We start from the raw sequence: 22,083 nt of genomic DNA on the forward strand, positions 1-22,083 counted from the left end.
CGGGTTATCAATAGCAACACACCTTTCCATTAAGGCAGAAGTTTCAAGGCCTGATGGACATTTGTCAGTAATCATTGCTGATGATGTCTTTTAGCGGCATAGTTGATGTTCAGATGACACCGTTGTAGAAAGACGTACGTGTAGGTTTCAATCCTAGAAAAGTATTGACGTCATGGTAGTAGTGCAAGTAATGCCATGTATATGTTAAAAATCGCCTCCAACGACAAAAGCCATTGTCATATAAGAATGCGCTTCTCTGTTTATGTTAGGTCTTCAAAATATAGAGGAAATGTGTTATAGACGTTCGAATCACCTGGAACCACTAGGTGAGAACATTTTCAACCGTCTGTATAAAATGTGACGTCCTAATGTTGGGCATGAATGGTTCTACCTCGTTAGGCAGAGAAAGGGCCAACGTCGGAGGTGTAAACTAAAGCCTGAAGTAAACTTACTTTCCTTTCTTTAGGAATCTACTTCCTAAATCCTGGCAACCTGGACCTATTTATCCCTCATTGTATCTATATTTTACTTCACTTATTCTTGTCATAGTCTGTGGTAAGCGATTATGTGTTAAACAGTAAACAGACAGCAGTGAGATGCTTCAGAATTGATACTTCATCATAAAAATGTTACAGTTGTCTCATTCTCTTTAAAGTAAACTGCATTCGTGTTTCCGAGGGTAGTTAGTATGATAAGGACATGGTCAACCTCAAATTAACCCACATCAACACTGAAGGAGACCTGTCAACAGGAAGTCGGACATAAGGTCTGCAGGAGTGGGGAGGGAGAGACTGGAGAACTACGGGGTGACAGCACTATCCCCCTCCCGCCTGTTGGGTGTCGCCGGTACTAGGAGACAGAGGCCAGGGTCGGCATGCACACACCAATCGCGAGGATGAGCGTTCTCCCTGAGAGTGGTTTGTGCAATATAAGTAGTATTATAGGTGGGAGCAGTGATCACCTTTGACAGGCTGTTTATGGCGCACCTGACGGTGATCACGTGACTTGAATCAGCCAATGAAATCCCATTAACCTTCCCTCAACCTCCCTCAACCAAAACTGTCTGCTCACAAATGGGGATCATGCGGGAAATTGAACGCTTTAACCGCCACGCTTCACCGCCGCCCTACATACAGTTAGTAAAAGACTAGGACAGCCATGGTCGATGTACATGCTTGCGCTGATACGCGTTTCAACTGTTTCCAACGTAGAACACTGTTTCCGGGGGACTGTTGGTCAACACGTCCCTGCACTGGTCTGTGCCGACCGTGTACATTGATGGATAATGCAATGTTCACATTTCTCAGTAAGTGTTTTTATCGTAACGTAACGTAAATTTTTTGAACGTCTTGAATGACTCTCGTACACAAGATACATTGGATTCTGTCTTAATCGGCCTTACCTGGATTTGCGAAATTCAGATGTGTCACAAGTTATCGTTATCCCTTGTAACCCTTACAATCAAGTAAGGAAAAAGCATCTGAACAGTCGTCAATGTCTTGTCCATCGAGTTAGTTAAACATCACGTGGAAACGTCGAAGCTGATTGGATGTACAAGTTTGACCTTGGACAGAATGGTCGTATAAGAGCACGTTTTCCTCTTATTTCAACACACGGCAACATACCTCGCCTGTGTTCACGTCAATGTATCTGAAGTAGGTGACGTTCTGGAGACTCCTTGTTCACTGTTCATGTGAATAATTGATAATCAACACTCAGGCGCACAGCCGCAAATGCACACATTAGACATGCACACATGCTCATACATATACCATTTTTGGACGTTTTATTTACCATCGCTTCAGTCAGAGACCCGTAGGCGGATCCAGACTGGGATCCAAGGGGGCGCACTCCCGCATTCCCGCACTCTCCTTTTGTAAATAAATGAAGTTTTGTTTGTCACTCGGGTGAAAATGAAGTGTACACGCACACCCTTATCTCAATAGTGCGCACACTCCCCACCCACTTTCTCAAAAGGCTGTCCCCGCCTCTGTAACCTATGTACATGTAAAGTTTGCATTTTGAACAGTGTGTGCTTGTTCAGATTTTCCGGGCTGAACACGTAATATATATTTTGGAATACCTTTCAGATGCGACTTTGTTCGATTGTTTGCTTGTTGTTTAGCGCTGCACTCAGCAAATTTGAGCTCCTAATATTGGAGACCTGACAATCCAGTGATCAACATCATGAACATCTACCGTTGCAACTGGAACACAATGTTATAAGTCAACGAGGTCAGTGAACCTGAACACCCGATCGCGTTGGTCGCCTCCTACGACAAGCATGGATTGCTGGAGAGTAATGCTGACCCGGATCTTCACGGGTACCCCCTCCCTTGTCCGGTCCATGTGCACGGTGGTCTTTAAAAGAGACACACAGACAATTGTCGCCGTGATTTACCTATGGTTGATGGATTTGTTCCTGACCTTTGCCTTCTGTGACGTTTCGTTAGCAAAGGAAATGTAAATCAGCAGTACAAATTGCTGAGATCTAATTAACTACCTTTTGACTGATGTGCAAAAATCACGCATGAATAAATTGCAACGTTTTGCGTGTGTTGGGACCTTAAGTTATGAATCATAAACCGTTCTATCCAAGTCAGACATTTCAACAACTGATTATTCCTGTTTGGTTTGGTTTGATTTGTTGTTTCAACACGCACGCTGCACGCAGCAGCATTCCAGCTTAATAGCAGTGGTTTGTAAATAATCGAGTCTGGACCAGTGATCAAAAGCGTGAGCATAAATCCACGTTACTGGTATAGGATGGCATGTGTAATGACTGATCCTAACATCTATTTTCGTGATAGAAAATATTTGGATGCCACAGAGTCTGAACAAATTTTGATTTTTCTTTCCTACAAACTAGTGGCACCCGTGGCGAGCCACCTCCTCGTGGTGGGTGCTGGGTAATGCTAAGAGCTCGCCGACACCCCCGTAGTGGACCCGAGGGATATTTGGTCCACCAACCCGTCTGCCGTGGGTTGCGGCCCTGTGTCGGTGGAGGAGGGGGATCCTGGTGGTTGAGGGCAATGGGAGCAGGACCAGTGTTCCTATTGCTCAATACACCACTTCGGCCCTGACTTCACCTAGACGGGAGGTTGAATGGGCCCGGTTCAACCAATCGGCCGGTCATGTCAAGCCCTGAGCACTAAACTATTATTGCTCTATCATTGTTTGGCTTGATTTTTGTGATACACACTATTGCTCTCTTTTGTAACTTGTATGTATTTGATAAGATACATATATTGTCAAATTTGAGAAAATGTGCCTAGATGCTGGTGCCAGAAGGCGATGGCTCATGGGCCAAACTGATAGATCTTTCTACTGGTGTATATCATCCCTATATCCCTAGTATCTGCCTGTTGGACATCCGCAGGCAACAGGATACTGTCTTTATTGGCACTTGGTGGCGGGTGGGGAGTAGGCTTGACGAAACTTAATTCATACAATCATGGCTTTTCAAACCCCAATTTAAAAAACAAAGCGAACGCTTGAAAATGATGCTGAGACTGGTGATATTTCTGTCATTTCAAAATCAGTGGAGTACTGGCCTAGTTTCCCGGTGCTGGAAACACCTGTCAAAACCCAGATCAAACTGAACCCATTTGCTGTTGCTAAGGGCATTCAAGGGATAGCAGGTGATTTAAAAAATATGAAAAGGCTGAGAACAGGGTCAATCCTTATTGAATGAGCTAAAAGACAACAAGCAACAAACTTGATGTCAATCGATGAACTTGTTGGCGTCCCTGTGAAGGTTTCACCACACAGATTTCTCAACACTAGCAGAGGTATCATAAGAGATCGAGATAGACTCTTTGAAGATATGTCTGAATTGGATATTGGTTGTGAAATGAACGACCAGGGAGTTACCTTTGTTAAAGGCTTTACCAGGCGTCAGGGTACCGAAATAATCAACACAAATACGTACCTTTTTTAATTTTCGTCTCCAACAGCACCCAAATCAGTCAAAGCAGGATATTGCAAAATTGATGTTGAAATGTTTATTCCGAATCCTTTGAGGTGTTTTAAATGTCAAAAGTTTGGCCACGGCGTAAATTTCTGCAAAAATAGTATCACATGTGCGCACTGTAGTGAAACTAGTCATGTCACAGAAGATAGTAAGAGTGATTTCAAAAAGTGTAAGAACTGTTATAGTGTCTACTTCAGGACAGCAATGTCTAAATATTTCTACAGACCAAAAACTATGTAGCCAGGCTATATGATATTTAGTTATTATTATTCAATCTGCAATCTTGATATTTATCACTACCGCAGAGTACATCGTTTTGTCAGCTACCTTGTTCCTCTTTGTCACTTCCATTAATTACTGTAAATGACATTTATGGTCTTTATTGGTCATCCCCCTTGGCTGTGTCTGTCATCACAACAACTGTAGAAGGAAGTACTATTGTTTCTCTAGCTGTCCATTGTTGAATCGTTGCTTGTCCATTGTTGTTAAAAACTGTATATATATGTATGCTCACATCTAGAGACGTGACATGTGAGAGGTGAGATGTGAGTGTGGAGTCCGGCATTCCGACTGTCTTTGTAGGGGGCGACCGCGAGCAGGATTATGCCGCTCGCAGGAAAGGCCCTGGGGTTGAGCTGGAAGTCCGCTCGCCTCATTCATGTATACTTGTTTGTCATGTCTTGTGAAACCAACTAAAGAAGTTTGAACAACTAAACTATGCCATCGTCGTCATCAACATATGCATTCATCATTTCGTCAAAGTACTGCATGTATGTAATCACGTCCACCACATACTACGCGTCAATTACCCGTTGACAGAACTGTTCTGGTCCTCACTCTTCCTCCAGTAAATCGTGGCCAGTCTGGAAATGAGAAATGGAAATCAACAAACTAAAATACACAAGGAACATCACTTACCTGGAAGCAAAGAAACTTGTACCAAATAACGATCAGACTGAGACATATGCATCTGTAACAAAAACACGCCCAGTCTCAACATCGACTGCATCAATTCAGTGCCAGACAGATTTGACGTGGGTGAACTCTGTCACTCCTCAACCAGTCGTGCCATCTGAATCTGCTACCCAGACTACTGTTGAAATTCCAGCGACACAGATTTCTGAATCTGCATCTTCTATCACACTTGAAACACCTACTTCGACAACTAAACTGCCTTCCACGAACCCTTCACAGCCATCAAAAACACGTTCTGGAAAAGGACAAACTGCTCCAACAAGGTATAAAACAGATTCATTTTCTCGTTGTAATCTACGGGGTAGGCAACCTAAAGGATCAGATGATCCAATCAACAAGTTTGGATCACTTGAAGAGATGGATGTCTCAGAGAGCATCCATCGTAGACCTGCTAGTTTGTCGCCTAAAAGAAATGGGCGAGGCAGATCTCCAGTTAAGCCACCTAAGAGATGACTCATTCTCAAACACTGATTCAGTGGAATTGTAGAGGATTTAAGACACATTTTAACGACTTACAATTATTGGTCCAGGAATTTAAACCATCAGCTTTGTGTCTGCAGGAAACGTATTTAAAGCAAACAGACAAAATTAACTTACGTCATTACAATTCATACCATTATTTTTCTCCTCCTGGCGATAGGGCCACTGGAGGTTCTTCTATCTTAGTCAGTCAGAATGTAATTCATAGCCCTGTTACATCTTCAAGCAGTTGCAGTACGTCTCACATTACATGCTGCATTTACCTTATGCTCTTTGTACATTTCTCCGTCTTCAACGTTTCAGAAAACAGACCTTCAAGCTCTGTATGACCAGCTACCCAAATCTTGTGTTATTATGGGAGACTTAAATGGCCATATATATCTGAACTTTTGTTAGAAAGTCCTGATCCCATAAAAGATTTCTCTGATGAACTAATAAACATTGCTGATGAGTGTATCCCTAAATCTTCTGCAGTTCCACACATCCGAAAACCATGGTTTACAGATGACTGCAAACAGGCTAGGAAGGCACGGAAGAAAGCTGAGCGTTATTTCCGTCGCCACCCCATGGTCCATAATTTGAATAATTTCAAAATTTTAAATGCTAAGGCACGGCGTACTTTTAAGCACAGTAAGCGCCAATCCTGGCGCAATTATGTGTCGAAAATAAATTCCCGAACACCAATATCAAAGGTATGGAATATGATCCAGAAAATAAAAGGTAAGGGCCCTCACAATTGCATTAAACATCTCAAAGCCGAAGATGCATTATTAACTAGTAAATCTGATATTGCAAATAAACTTGGAGAAACTTTAGCCAAACACTCTTCCTCATCGAATTATGTACTTCAATTCCGAAAATATAAAGAACAACAGGAAATGAAATCAGCTAATTTTAATTCAGATAATGGGGAAGATTACAATGAAATATTTTCTATTCATGAACATTTTACTGTTCTAGAACAAGCTCACGATACTGCTACGGGAACTGACAACATACATTATCAGCTCCTGAAACACTTACCGGAATCATGTTTAGAGACACTGTTAAACATTTTTGATGATATTTGGACTTCTGGTAACTTTCCTTCTTCATGGCATAATGCTATAGTAGTCCCTATCCCTAAACCTGGACGTGATCATACCGATCCTTCGAAGTATCGACCTATTTCGCTTACTAGCTGTGTTTGCAAGACCATGGAACGCATGATTAATAATCGACTTGTTTGGTACTTGGAAACCAATAATCTGATCACAGATATTCAGTGTGGTTTCCTCAAAAACAGGAGTACCGTTGATCACTTAGTACGTTTAGAATCATTTGTCAAACACGCTCTAATTACTAAACAACATGCAGTGTCTATCTTTTACTATCTTGAAAAAGCATATGACACCACATGGAAATATGGCATCTTAAAAGATTTACATGACTTCGGATTACGAGGTCGTTTACCTACATTTATAGCCAAGTTTTTAAATGACAGACAGTTTCGAGTCCGCGTGGGTTCTACCCTGTCTGATCATTACAGTCAGGATCAGGGTGTTCCACAAGGCAGCATTTTGTCTGTGACCTTATTTAGTATCAAGATTAACAGTTTAACAAAAGTTTTAAACAATTCAATCGATGGATCAGTATTTGTGGATGATTTTAATATTTCTTGTCTGGGGAAAAATATGAATACTATTGAACGGCAAATGCAGTTATGTTTAAACAAAATAGATAAATGATGTCTTGAGAACGGCTTTAAATTTTCTAAATCAAAAACTAATTGCATACATTTTTGCCGTAAGTATAAACCACATAAGGACCCAGAACTGTTTTTAAATGTCACTCCCATGAAAGTTGTCAAGGAGGCCAAGTTCTTAGGTCTGATTTTTGACTCTCATTTAACTTTCCTTCCACATATCAAATCCCTAAAAACTAAATGCCTGAAGGCACTTGATTTATTGAAAGTCGTGTCTAATTCAAAGTGGGGAAGGGATCAAGCTACCCTTTTACACCTGTATAGATCGCTTGTCCGTTCGAAGCTTGATTATGGCTCAATTCTATATGGTGGACCCTGCAAAAGCAACTTAAAACTATTTGATTCTGTCCATCATCAGGGTCTAAGACTTTGTCTTGGCTCCTTTAGAACTTCACCTGTTGACAGCCTGTATGTCGAGGCTGATGAACCATCTCTTGAGAAGCGACGTATAAAATTAGCTTTGCAATATGTAACAAAACTATATTCCAGTGAATCAAATCCTGCGTATAACTGTGTTTTCAATCCTCTGTATGAGGATGTATACAATAAGAAATCTCCTCTTGTTCCGCCTCTTGGTTTCAGAATAAAACCACTTATTTCTGCTGTCAGCATTGAGCTGGATAATATAGCCCCTTCCCGTCCTCTTTCTTCTCCTCCTTGGCAACTGGTCAAGCCAGAAGTTGACCGAACATTAACTAAACTAAAAAAATCAGAAACTAATGAACTACAATATAAACAAGAATATAATCAACTGAAACATAAATATAGCAATTATAAATCCTTATTTACAGATGGGTCCATGGATGGTGGCGCAGTGGCTTGTGCCACTGTCATTGGATCCAGAACAATATCTTCTAGAATTCCAGATGACAGCTCTATTTTTACTGCAGAAGCAAACGTCATATAAACTTCTCTTAACTATATTCAAAGGCACCCTAAACATAAACAATATAATATATAACCTACTCCGACTCTCTTTCTTGTCTTCAGGCTATTAAAAAATTGTCTTGTAAACATCCACTTTTAAAAGAAATTATTGAATTATATAATGATCTTGCTACTTGCCAATACGACATCGTCTTTTTTTGGTTACCCAGCCACGTTGGCATTTCTGGGAACACAATGGCTGACCTTGCTGCCAATGCAGCACTCAGCAAATCCGTGACACCACTTCTTATTCCCTACACGGATTATAAAGCTACCATTAGATCTTACATCCGTGATCTGATGCAGAAGAGGTGGGACGCTCAAGTAGGTATCAACAAATTACATGAAATAAAACCCTATATCGGTTATACCTACTTGGGTTGTCAGTCGAGATTTGAAGAGGTCATAATGAGACGATGCCGTATTGGCCACACTAGATATACCCACAACTACCTACTGAAAGGTGAGGATCCTCCGTTCTGCATCCCTTGTGCTGAAAGAATCACAGTCAAGCACGTCCTGCTTGACTGTGTTGAATACTCCATCACAAGGGATGCCTTTTTCAAAACACAAACTATGAAGGATCTTTTTAACAATATAAGTTCTCATTTAATTATTGGATTTTTAAAAGAATTGTATTTGTTGTTGTATTAGCAACCACATCAACACCTCCGATTGTAAATGACACCTCATCAACCACATCAACACCTCTATGTGTAAATGACACTTTATCAACATCAACACCTCCGTTTGCAAATGACACTTTAAAAAACACCATGTGTAAATGACACCTTAGCAGCCCCGTTAGCAAGAACGTCCTTTTGTACCACAAGAAGAGACATCCCCAGAGTGAGTGAGTGAGTGAGTGAGTGAGTGAGTGAGTGAGTGAGTCAGGTTTCACGACGTTTGTAGCTTTAGGCCAGCAATATCGCGGCGTAAACACTTCATCGACGTCTTATTTGTATTGGATTCCTGAAAATTTACAATGCAATAATTCCTCATAGAGTGTTCAGTTAGATAAAGCAAATAGTAGTTATTATGTAAATGATTAAACATGTGCTCAATCTCCCTCAGGTGACAGAGGAAATGGAACGGCTTATATTTCCACAGAATGTCCTTGATCAACTGATCCTGATACAAATGCTTGTGATTGCACATGCTGATCTGTGTCACGTGAACAACCAAAGTTGCCAAGTGTAGTGACAGAGGTTTCATTACAGTTCCTTCAACACTGTCTGAAAACATCACCACGTTGTTGATGACCCGTAATAAACTGGTGGAAATTGAAGTATTAGCTTTTAAAGAATACGCACATTTGAAGCACCTTGATTTGTCTAATAATCAGATCAAGACAATTAATAATCACTCATTTGCTGGCCTCAGATGCTTGGAAAGTTTGGATCTTGAATACAACGTCCCACAGTGCATACCCTGACCTATGTTTCTTGGGACTGGTATCACTTAAGAGCCTACTGGGAACAATGTTGCCCTTGATTGGTTCTTACAACCACGTGGTCTGTTTAACTATCCTGATAACGCCATAGGGGAATTTCAGGCGTTACAAGAATTATCAGTCGATGGTTTACCCAATGGTGTGTTTGGACTTGGATTTAGAAATTTGCGCAAACTGAAACGTTTATATTTTAAGCGTAGTTATATCGATTATGTTAAGGAAAACATGTTTGTTAATACACCTAACATTACCTTTCTTAGGATGACCGACTGTCATTTCATCGACGCCCACAAAGAATCCTTTGCCAACAAAGAATCCTTTCCCAAAGTCCCCCTAACTGAAATCTTAGATCTGTCCGACAACACACAACTCGGTTTAAATGTAACACACGTGTTTAATGGTTTGAGAGACACACAAATTAGAGTCCTTAAGTTAAACAGCATATACAAGCAATATTCGGTTTGCGTTATACTACCCCACGACATTTTCCGGTATGTGTTTAATGCGTCAGTCCGGGAGCTGCATGCAGATCATAATGAGATAAGAATGGTAGAGGCAGGGACGTTGAGCTACTTCCCACCAAGTTTGAAATTCTTATCACTTCGTGACAATAAATTTACCTTTGGCCATTACATCTTTGAGCTAAATAAATGGACAGGATTAATGTAAGCAGATGTCAGTGACAATGACCTTGGCCACGGCATTTTTTTGCCTGAAGAAAATAGAATGTATGCGAGTCCTTGGATAACGTCTTTTCCATTGCCCCCAAATCTTGAGAAACTTGTCCTCAGAAATATGACCATGCATGCAGGAATACCACCCGCGTACTTTTCCAAAGCGAACAGTGTCAAATCACTTGATATATCCCACTACGCCGTCGGTTCCAAATGCATTCCCGTGCTTCAAATACTCAATAACACCCGGAAATTGACCAACACATGATGTTTATCTCCAAAATTGACCATAGTATGCATTTAACAAATCGACTAAAACGCGACACGCGACAATGCGACAAAATATATGTCGCATTGTCGCGTTGTCGCGTTGTCGCTCGTTTCTGATACCGATGCGCATGGGTAGAAAGTCAGTTAATCTACGCATGCGCAGAAAATGTTATACTCTATTCCAGACTTCACTGGTCTTTCGTTACCTCCAATAGTTTTTAAAATGAAGTAGTGCTCGAAATGGCAATGGACCTTCTCTTCTTGAACTTAATGCAAATCTTTCTTTTTTGCGTTGTTGTTTTACTTATTGCAAATGTATTTAGGCAGTCAAGTGTGTTCTAGCAGCAAAACGAATTAGTAGCGCAACTATTCATTGTAATCACGGCACACTGTGCCCCTGTCATTCAAGGCGGGGCAATTTGCTGAGCAGAGTTAGTCTCTTAGTCACACCAGTTATTACCATACGTTCGAATACCAGCACCATACACATTAATTACTTTGGAGATTTCGATGACAGGTTGTGAAAAACTAAAATATTGTTAAAATTCAAGCCACATCGGCAGAAACATCAGGTGATGTACTCGAATGGGTCACTATGTTCCATAATGTGGCTCCTGACAGTTTGATGGTATAATCCTGTCCGACGCTGATGAATTTGTCTGAGATCTGCCTCTGTTCAGCCAGCAGTGGATGGATACCAATTAGAATGAGATATCACTTAACCATCCGTCACCTCAATGAACGTGATAATAGGAAAAAGCCTTACAAATGGACTATTAGCAGTAGGATATTAGAAACAATTACATCACTTGGTAGAGTTGTGTACACTTGTAGTGCCGGAAACCAGCTTTCCCTCCCTCACTTCTCTCACTCTGTCAGGCTCCACTACCCTCCACTCCACTCCACTCCTCTCACTCTTCCGCCACTCCACTCCACTCACCCAAGGTTTTTTGGTAAATAGCAAGGTATTTCATTAAATAATGTATTGTGATGCCCGTTTTCATTTCTGTTTGAGTCCTATAATATTAATCCTGCTCATAGCCTGATTCACAATATACCTCATAGTTTTCTCATACACATATACTATATCCAGCCTTGCACATGTACTTGTATCGTTTCAAACCGACGGCTGCTATATTACAATAATTTTCAGCAAAAATGTCAGTCAGAACCATTCCGTTAAGCAGCGACACTCAACCACTTCACGGCTATATGTACGTTCATTTATTTATTGTTCTGATTTTGATCCCTGGGTATCTCAACCCTTTAAAAATATCGAAAAATATTCATGATTGTGATATTTTTACATTCCGCCGTAACTGATGAAATCTTGATGAAATGTCGCGTTGTCGCATTGTCGTGTGTTGCGTTTTAGTCAATACGTTAAAATCCATATTGTGATCAATTTTTTAACAAAGCGCGACGCCTGACAACGCGACAACGCGACATTTCGTCAAAATGTCGCGCCATCCCGCCAAGAGAAACGCATAGCCGATTTGTATTTTTACAACTCTAGTAATTACCGGTTGTGTTCACACAATCGTCAAAATATGTAACAAAAGTGTTGAAAGCACGATTTTACACAATTTACTGACTGGCAATAAAAAAAAAGTCCAGTTTACTTTCCGAAATTGACATTCGTTTTAAAGGCGTTTCAATGTCCAATCACTACGTCTTGACTCGACACGGAACATCACCATTGAAAGAGTGCGTGCTGGAGATTACCAATCTTCTGTTGCCAGGCGTCTGAATGTTAGTCTCAGAAAGACAATCATTTGCAGCCCGTTGCAGCCAAAGAGATATAAGAAATCACCGGCCCCGTGCAAGCAGACCTCTAGTTACCACCGCAGGTCAAGATCGGTACATCCGGGTACTACAGTTTCATGATCGTACTCCCGCGGGTGAGAGCACAATAGCCACGGCACCTGGGCTTTAGAGGATGTCAGGTCAAACTGTACAAAACAGGTTGAAAGAGATTCGTTTGAGAGCCGGAAAACACGACGTCAGGGTCGTGCTACGTCGTCATCATCGCGCTCAACGTCTTTTCTATCTAGATGTATATTCTTTGTTTTATAGACATTACCTTCCTCTAAGCTCATGCACTAATTTCTCATGTAAACTTTCATGCACTAAAGTCTATTTATGGACGAGTTGTACATGTTTGAAAATTTCGCAACAGATTTCTCGTCTATGCGTGCACTACTAGTATATCACAATGGTAACAGTCAAGTTGTATGGCGTTTTCCCATCATCATGTTCAAAGCCGAACTAAACTGTCGGGGGTTAAGTGATAGTTCATTCTACTTGGTATCCATCCACTGCTGACTGAACAGAGGCAGGTCTCGAACAAATTCATCAGCGTCGGACAGGATTGTACCATGAAACTGTGTCAGGAGCCACATTATGGAACATTATGATAATAGTTATCTGGTGTGACTAAGAGACATTAATCTGCACAGCAAATTGCCCCACCTTGAATGACAAGGCAACCTTTTGCCGTGATTGCAATGAAAAGTTGCTCAGATAATTGTCTTGCGGCTAAAACACACTTCATTGCCTAAATACATTTATATATAAAATAATTTTCAAACCAACAATGACGATTTACATTAAGTTCAAGAAAAGCAGCCCAACTGCCATTTCGAGCTCTACTTCATTTCAAAACCCACTGGAAGTAGCAAAAAGACCACTGAAGTGTGAAATCGAGTTCCTGCGCAGTGAAACTTTTCCTGCGCATGCGTACTATAATTGGCTTTCTACGCATGCGCACCGGTAATCGAAAAGGGCGACAACGCGACAATGCGACATATTGAAAATGTTTTAGTAAATGTTTAGTTTTTTCTTTAAATATCTTAAATAGGGCGACAATGCGACATCGCGACATATTATGACCTTGAAAATTGTCGCTATGTCGCACTTTGGAGGAACGGGAAAATGTTATTGAAAACGCGACACGCGACATCACGACAATGCGACAAATAGTCGAAATGTCTCGTTGTCGCATTGTCGTATTGTCGCGCTTTGGTTAATTTTTGCCTCATTTTGCTTGTTTTTGAGAGGACGACAACGCGACAACGCGACAATGTCCTTTCTCGGATTCCATATTGGACTGTTCTTGTGACAGTATTGACTTTTTGGAGTGTATATTGAAAACGAAAGTAAATTTTGAAATTTTCAACGCTTATACATGCATCGAGTAATCCATTAAACTTGTGCCTCTGAACAAAGATACAAGAAATACGAAAAAGGAAACTTGCAAATCATTTTCTGGTGTTGCCATTGGAGGATAATGTTCTGTTGCATTTTTCTTGTCCGTCACTGTGGTTGGACTGATCTACAGATATCGATGGAGAATCATGTATCTCTATTACATGGTAAGAGACCGTTATAATCTACTTACACATGAAGATGATGTCGGTAGGCAGTTTATATCTGATGCTTTCATTTCCTATGTTAGTGAAGATCGAGACTTTGTCGACACATTGTGTAACAACCTTGAGGGTCAAGGGAAGCGTCTGATTGTCCACCATCGGGACGTTCGTCCTGGGGAACCCATCGGTGCCAATATTGTTACATCTGTTCAGACCAGATACTGTCGGGAAGTTTCTTGGCCAGCCACTGGTGTCGCTATGAGTTTGAGATGGCTAGAATGGAAGCGGTGTACAACTCCAGAAGTGTCCTTATCGTTGTCAAGATTGAAGACGTCTCCACTGCTGATGTACCTCGGGAGCTGCTGTATCTGATGAGGTCGGAGTCTTACCTGGAACACCCTGATAATGCAGAGGATCAGATCATATTTTGGGTGAAACTTGGAGAGGCTATCAACAACTGATATATTCCAAGATGCACGGTGACGGATTTGTAGTGAGGTTGATACCCAAATAGAGTAGCAGCTATGGTAAGGACAACGCTCTGGTACATGTCTTAAATATTTAGTGACTTGTTAAATGTAGAATCTCATGCTTACGTTCAAGGGCCATTGTATTCAACAATGTCATCTGGAAATTACGTCACAGTGCAAAAATAGCTATATCATTGGTTTGCTTTTACCCTATTATGATTATATCCTTGCTTATATCTCATTATATCCTATAATGATATTTCATACTACTGACTGTATAATTATCAACATCTGTTCCCATAAGTGTTTCAGGTATATGTGTGTGTGTGCGTGCGTGCCTGCGTGTATGCGTGTGTCCGTCCCAAAAGTATAGCGAAAATCGCCAATGTTGTATTTTGACATGTTCAAAGATTGTTATCGTTACCACGATTCATTCACTTCCATTTGTATCTATTTGTAATTGCGGACAATCTCAGCCCTTATTTTACAGCTATTGTATAATGGTGTGTGGTATTAAAGAGTTAGGTGATATAGAGTAAAAGATACTGTTGTATAACAGAGACGTCTGTAAGATTGCGTCATAAAAGTCGTTTACATTGTACATTGAAGTTTATCCTCCTGTATAATAAACAGAAGCTTATACTGAAGTGTCAGTAGTATTTTATACTGCTGTGTGATATATAGTTTATACTGTTGTGTCATATATATAGTATACTGCTTTGCGCCGAAGAAAACTCGAGATGAAGAGTAGTGTATGTAATATTGTTGTGTGATAGAGAGTTGTTTGTATAGTTGTGTAATAGAGTAGCGTAAACTGTTGTGTGATATATCAGTTATACACTGTCATTGATTTCAGTGCTAGATTACCAAACAAAATTCACACAAAGTACAAGGTAGCCGTAGGTTAGACATCACAGCTGTACAATGCGCTTGTACTGGCTTTTGGGTATTCGTTCACAATATTATTTGCCAAACTCGTTTATGTATACATCATGTTTATTAATGTATATACGTAAATATTATGTTTCGAAATTATCTGGAGTATATTCCTGCTAATTGTTACCAGGAAATGTGACACTAATGAGTTATCTGTGTCTGTAAATACTACTCTTTTGCCAAAATAAATTCCCAATTTCTCACAAGTAAGTCTTTGTCTGTCGTTATTCTGATTGTATTATCAACCGTTGTTGTTGAACTTCATAAGAAGGATGTAAAATCTTAACCTTGTACCAGGGTTTTATCTCTGATCAGTGTTTACTGTTAGTTTTCCTCTTCCTCCAGAGCGTGTCCTTGTAGTTATCTATAAACAATGACCCAATGAAAGCTGGCCCGGGAAAGCACTGCAATATATACACATGAGCATTAATTAAGCACCACCAAAAATTATTGTCGATTGTAACAAAAAGGGATCAAAACAGAGAAGTCAACAAGTTATATCTAAATACACATGTAGTTAGAATGAGATTCACCTGCTAACTCAAATGCATGTTTTTCATGCTAAAGTTCTGTCATGGTACAAGCGAGGGAGGGGTACAAAAAGGTGAAATGAAGTATTCTCATTGCTTTCTTATAGACCAGTGCTGAAACTGAACTTTTTTGGACAAGCCGAAGCGTAGGCTTTCTGTAAATACCAGATGGCAGATTATTGGTATGCATGAAGCAGCTGGTTTGTCCTGTCGCAGCATTGGGTCCAGATTGAATATCAATCATACTGTCATTAGTCGCCTTGTAAGGGAACATGCCGCCATTGGTTACTTCAAAAATCGTCCACGACCAGGAAGGCCGGGAAAGACCACTCACCGTGATGACCATGCCCTAGTTCGCCTAGTGAGACGCAGGCCCATGACCGATGCCAAAGAGTCTCTCAACCAGCACCATCCAAAAGAGGCTTCGTACCGTTGGACTTCGTGCACGTCGTCCAATCGGACGTCCCTTACTCACTGATAGACACAAGGCTCAACGTTTGGCGGAGTGTAATCAACGGCAAAACTGCAATCTGAGGACATGGCGCAAGATCGATTGGTCCAGTGAAAGCTGATTTTTCGTCGTGTTACTGATGACGGTTGGCAAATTTCGAGAAGGAGTAATGAGGTTTATCAACAGCTGAACCCTTTGGCGGTGGCTCTGTTTTGGTGTATGTCAATATTATCGCCTTTCAAGGGGCGCTCAACGGTCAGAGATACCAACAGGAAGTACTGGAAGCTGATGTTGTCCCGCATTTTGATAACCACCCCCTCGCCAGTCGGCCAGTATTTATGAACGATAATGCTAGGCCCCATCCTTCCAGAGCTGTTATCGAATGCTTGCAGAACAACACAGTTGACAGATTACCTTGGCCTGCGTTTATGGGATCATCTTGGGGGGCCAGTTTTAAGTAAGGGATCCACCTGTCCAAAATCTACAGGAAGTACCCCAGGCTCGTCATGACGGCAGAGGATTCCAATTCCACTCGGCGTTTGATTACCAGTATGAGGAGGGGGACTGCAGCAGAGAGGTGAGGATACACCAAATACTGATGTCACCATTACTGTTGGTTTAGGATTGAACAGTGAACGGTTTTTTCAGAACTTCGTGTACGTTGGACCACAGGCATTGTTTGTGTGACCTGATTATAGTTTTGGACAGGATTATTGATAACGGTTTAGTGCCGACATATGACTGTCAATAAATTACAGCCGAAAGTAGCAGCAGTGTTCGTAGTTGATGGATTGACACTTTAGATGGTTCAGTTAACGAAATCATAACCATGTGTTTGGTTTCCATATCATGAATGGCCCATGTTGTGTTAAACACAATCTTATAGCATGAAAATGGGTGATGCTTAATTAATGCTCATGCGCATACATCACTGTATCATTGAATATATTTTATATCGCTTATATTATGCTGTACATTTCTTCAGCAATAGGTGGCCTAATGGTAAAGTGTTCGCTCGTCACGTCGAAGCCCCACATGGGCACAGGGTGTGAAGATATTAGTTTCGGTAAATTTAGTTCTCACGAGGTTGCAGGTGTTCTTTTCTGTCCGTTGGCGGTGGGGTAACCTAGTGGTTAAAGCGTTCGCTCGTCACGCCCCAGACCCGGGTTCGATTTCCTATATGGGTATAAGACTCGTGAAGGTCCGGGGTAGAACAGGCCTTCAGCAACCCATGCTTGCCATAAAAGCGACCATAGTTGTCCTGAGAGGCAACTAACGGGATCGGGTGGTCAGTCTCGCTCCCTTGGTTCACACGTGTCATCGTATCCCTTCCGCGCTCACATCACTAACGGAACAAGGATTAGCGTCATCGATTGTTCTTCTCTTTTGTTTTATTAACATAGAAAGGTAAAACCAGTTATCAAATCTAAAACATTTTAACTACAGAGGATAACACAATCTAAAAAGAAGCTATATATTGCCAACAAATGAAGGTAGATCACCATACTAGGGACGTTTGGGACTTACAGTGCCTTTGTACACTACAACGTGTTTAGGTAGACAAGACTAGACAATTTAATGATGAGCAGTGTGAGAATTGATCGACAGAGATGCAGTTGTCAACCAAGGTTCCAATCCTGATAGCCCCCTCTTAAACCCCCTTCACACAGGACGGTGACCTTCTGTCTTCTCTGTACATTCTCAGGCTACGCAGGACGTCTCTGAACGCTCAAATAACGTACATAGGTCGTACAAATGAGGTACAGACATCGCCATGGGCGGCACAGGAAGGGCACGCGGTGTCTATGAAGTTTCTCCCCATGACAAATGAAAGGATATTCCGAAAATATGCATAACCTTGTTTGTGTGTGATGGGTATTCCGTTACACTGTTTATCTATTTTTCATACGTTGGCCAATAGCGATATTACAACGTAAAGTAACAGGTGTTGTATTGATGAAGGTAATGTGTTTTTTTGGTATCTGCAACTTACCTATCGCCGCAGGCCCAATTTCTCAAAGCTCGCCGAACTGATTGTAGTGCAGTAAGTCTAGTTTTACGCCGCGCTCAGTAATAGTCCAGCTGTATGGCGGTGGTCTGTAAATAATCGAGTCTGGACCAGATAATCCAGTGATGAACAGCACAATTGGGAACCGATAACATGTGCCAACCAAGTCAGCGAGCCTGACCACCCGATTCCGTTAGTCGCCTCTTATGACAAGTATAGTCGCCTTTTATGGCAAGCATGGGTTGTTGAAGGCCTATTCTACCCCGGACCTTCACAGGTTGAATCCAGTGATCAACCGCGTGAACATCGATCTGCGCTATTGGGAACCGACAACATGTGAACCAATAAATGAATGAATTTCTTTAATTCCTCCAGAAACTACATCCGAAGATTTATAACATCCCTGATGCTACTCAGAGTCCTAGTGACACACGCTCTGTAAGTAACTACATGTATTCGATATCACATATATAGAGGATACTAAACGACCTTCCGTGTAATACCATTTTTATTAAACGAGTTAATGATTTGGTATCAAACGAGCGAAAGCGAGTTTGATACTAAATCTTTAACGAGTTTAATAAAAATGATATTTCACGGAAGCGAATTTAGTATTTTGTTTATTACTCGCCAGCATAAACTGACAGAAACTGCTGCGAAATTCCCTACAGTGTGATCACTCTCAGCTTTTTGCGAGTCAAGCAAGGGCTAGTAAAATTGCGACATCGGCATTAGCATTGTGACGTCACAACTTTGAACCATTTTGACGTCAAACGTCAAGCGGTATTACACTAGTACAGTATTGCCGTAAAATATTACACTGCAGTATCTTCAACGGGCGAATAATAAGTACACAAATGACAGCTATTGTTGCACAGAAAGGAGATGGTGGCCTAATGCATTCTTAAGATGAAGTGCATATTTACACAACAATAATGACGCACTTTCCCAAGTGGTCTGGCTAACAATTCCAGGTAACGTTTCATCCGAACCCTAAAATAGTGCCATCTCATATTCACCCAAAAGGTCCATTTGACCATAATTGTCAATATCCAGTTTGTCAATGAGGATGGAGAATACCTCATGTCTCTCAGTTATATAATACTCCCAGTGTACGTCCTTCGCTTTGGCAACATAACAAGTAATAGTTTTGCATGTTAGTTTTGACTTCAGAATTACCTCCCCTTCCACCTTTAGGAATGCATTATTTCAGGTTTCCCCCCTCATTAAGCTTACTCACTGTTGCACAACTGAAATATTGTTCAAGGCAACCTGAGACTCACTCACTGTGGCACAACTGAAACAATGTTCAAGGCAGCCTGAGACTCACTCACTGTGAATTAACTGAAATACTCACTGTGACACAACTGAAACATTGTTCAAAGTAACCTGAGACTCACTCACTGTCAGTTAGCTGAAATACTCACTGTGGCACAACTGAAACATTGTTCAAGACAACCTGAGACTCACTCACAGTGGCAGAGCTGAAATACCCACTGTGGCACAACTGAAACATTGTTCAAGGCAACCTGAGATTCACTCACGGTGAATTAACTGAAATACTCACTGTGGCACAACTGAAACATTGTTCAAGGCAACCTGAGACTCACTCACTGTGAATTAACTGAAATACTCACTGTGGCACAACTGAAACATTGTTCAAGGCAACCTGAGACTCACTCACTGTGGCACAACTGAAACATTGTTCAAGGCAACCTGAGACTCACTCACTGTGAATTAACTGAAATACTCACTGTGGCACAACTGAAACATTGTTCAAGGCAACCTGAGATTCACTCACGGTGAATTAATTGAAATACTCACTGTGGCACAACTGAAACATTGTTCAAGGCAACCTGAGACTCACTCACTGTGAATTAACTGAAATACTCACTGTGGCACAACTGAAACATTGTTCAAGGCAACCTGAGACTCACTCACTGTGAATTAACTGAAATACTCACTGTGGCACAACTGAAACATTGTTCAAGGGAACCTGAGACTCACTCACAGTGGCAGAGCTGAAATACTCACTGTGGCACAACTGAAACATTGTTCAAGGCAACCTGAGATTCACTCACGGTGAATTAACTGAAATACTCACTGTGGCACAACTGAAACATTGTTCAAGGCAACCTGAGACTCACTCACTGTGAATTAACTGAAATACTCACTGTGGCACAACTGAAACATTGTTCAAGGCAACCTGAGACTCACTCACTGTGGCACAACTGAAACATTGTTCAAGGCAACCTGAGACTCACTCACTGTGAATTAACTGAAATACTCACTGTGGCACAACTGAAACATTGTTCAAGGCAACCTGAGACTCACTCACTGTGAATTAACTGAAATACTCACTGTGGCACAACTGAAACATTGTTCAAGGCAACCTGAGACTCACTCACTGTGAATTAACTGAAATACTCACTGTGGCACAACTGAAACATTGTTCAAGGCAACCTGAGACTCACTCACTGTGAATTAACTGAAATACTCACTGTGGCACAACTGAAACATTGTTCAAGGCAGCCTGAGACTCACTCACAGTGGCAGAGCTGAAATACTCACTATGGCACAACTGAAATATTGTTCAAGGCAACCTGGAGCTCTCTCAGTGTGAATTAGCTGAAACATCGTTCAAGGCAGCCTGAAACCTCTCACTGTGAAATAACTGAAACATTGTTCAAGGCAGCCTGAAACTCACTGTGAATTAACTGAAATACTGTTCAAGGCAGCCTGAAACTCTCTCACTGTGAATTAAAGGAAATACTGTTCAAGGCAGCCTGAAACTCACCCACTGGGACTTAATTCATTCTCACACTGTCATGTCATGTTCGGATCACGTGGCGCACATGGCGTCTCAGTAATACACCGTGTCTTACTACAGTGGGTCAAGGATGCATGACATACAGGCACTTCATTACTACAGTGGGTCAAGGATGCATGACATACAGACACTTCATTACTGCATGGTGTCAAGGTCCCATGACACACACGCTCTTCATTACTACAGTGGGTCAAAGATGTACACACAGGCACGTCATTACTACAGTGGGTCCAGGATGCATGACATACAGGCACTTCATTACTGCACGGTGTCAAGGTCCCATGACACACACGCTCTTCATTACTGCAGTAGGTCAAGGATGTACACACAGGCACGTCATTACTACAGTGGGTCCAGGATGCATGACATACAGGCACTTCATTACTGCACGGTGTCAAGGTCCCATGACACACACGCTCTTCATTACTACAGTGGGTCAAGGATGTACACACAGGCACGTCATTATTACAGTGGGTCAAGGATGCATGACATACAGGCACTTCATTACTACACAGTGTCCAGGCACCATGACCCAGGCACTTCATTACTGCACGGTGTCAAGTTACCATGGCACACAGGCACTTCATTACTACAGTGGGTGAAAGATGCATGACACACAGGCACTTCATTACTACACAGTGTCAAGGTACCATGACCACAGGCACTTCATTATTACAGTGGGTCAAGGATGCATGATACACAGGCACTTCATTACTATACATTGACAAGGTACCATGGCACACAGGCACTTCATTACTACATAGTGTCTAGGTACTATGGCACATAGGCACTTCATTACTACATGGTGTCAAGTTACCATGACCACAGGCACTTCATTACTACATAGTGTCAAGGTACTATGGCACATAGGCACTTCATTACTACATAGTGTCAAGGTACTATGGCACATAGGCACTTCATTACTACATGGTGTCAAGGTGCTATGGCACATAGGCACATCATTACTACAGTGGGTGAAGGGTGCATGACA

The 22,083-nt window shown here is 41.4% G+C and overlaps 2 pseudogenes; both read left to right on the forward strand.

Moving 5' to 3' along the window:
- The first annotated feature begins 9,143 nt into the window (after positions 1-9,143).
- LOC137281052 (toll-like receptor 4) lies at positions 9,144-10,494 on the forward strand (annotated as a pseudogene).
- A 2,764-nt stretch (positions 10,495-13,258) lies between these two features.
- On the forward strand, positions 13,259-14,328 carry LOC137281053 (toll-like receptor 4; annotated as a pseudogene).
- The last annotated feature ends 7,755 nt before the right edge of the window (positions 14,329-22,083 follow it).

Source organism: Haliotis asinina, chromosome 4 (genome assembly GCF_037392515.1).
Source record: "Haliotis asinina isolate JCU_RB_2024 chromosome 4, JCU_Hal_asi_v2, whole genome shotgun sequence".
Lineage (NCBI taxonomy): Eukaryota > Metazoa > Mollusca > Gastropoda > Lepetellida > Haliotidae > Haliotis > Haliotis asinina.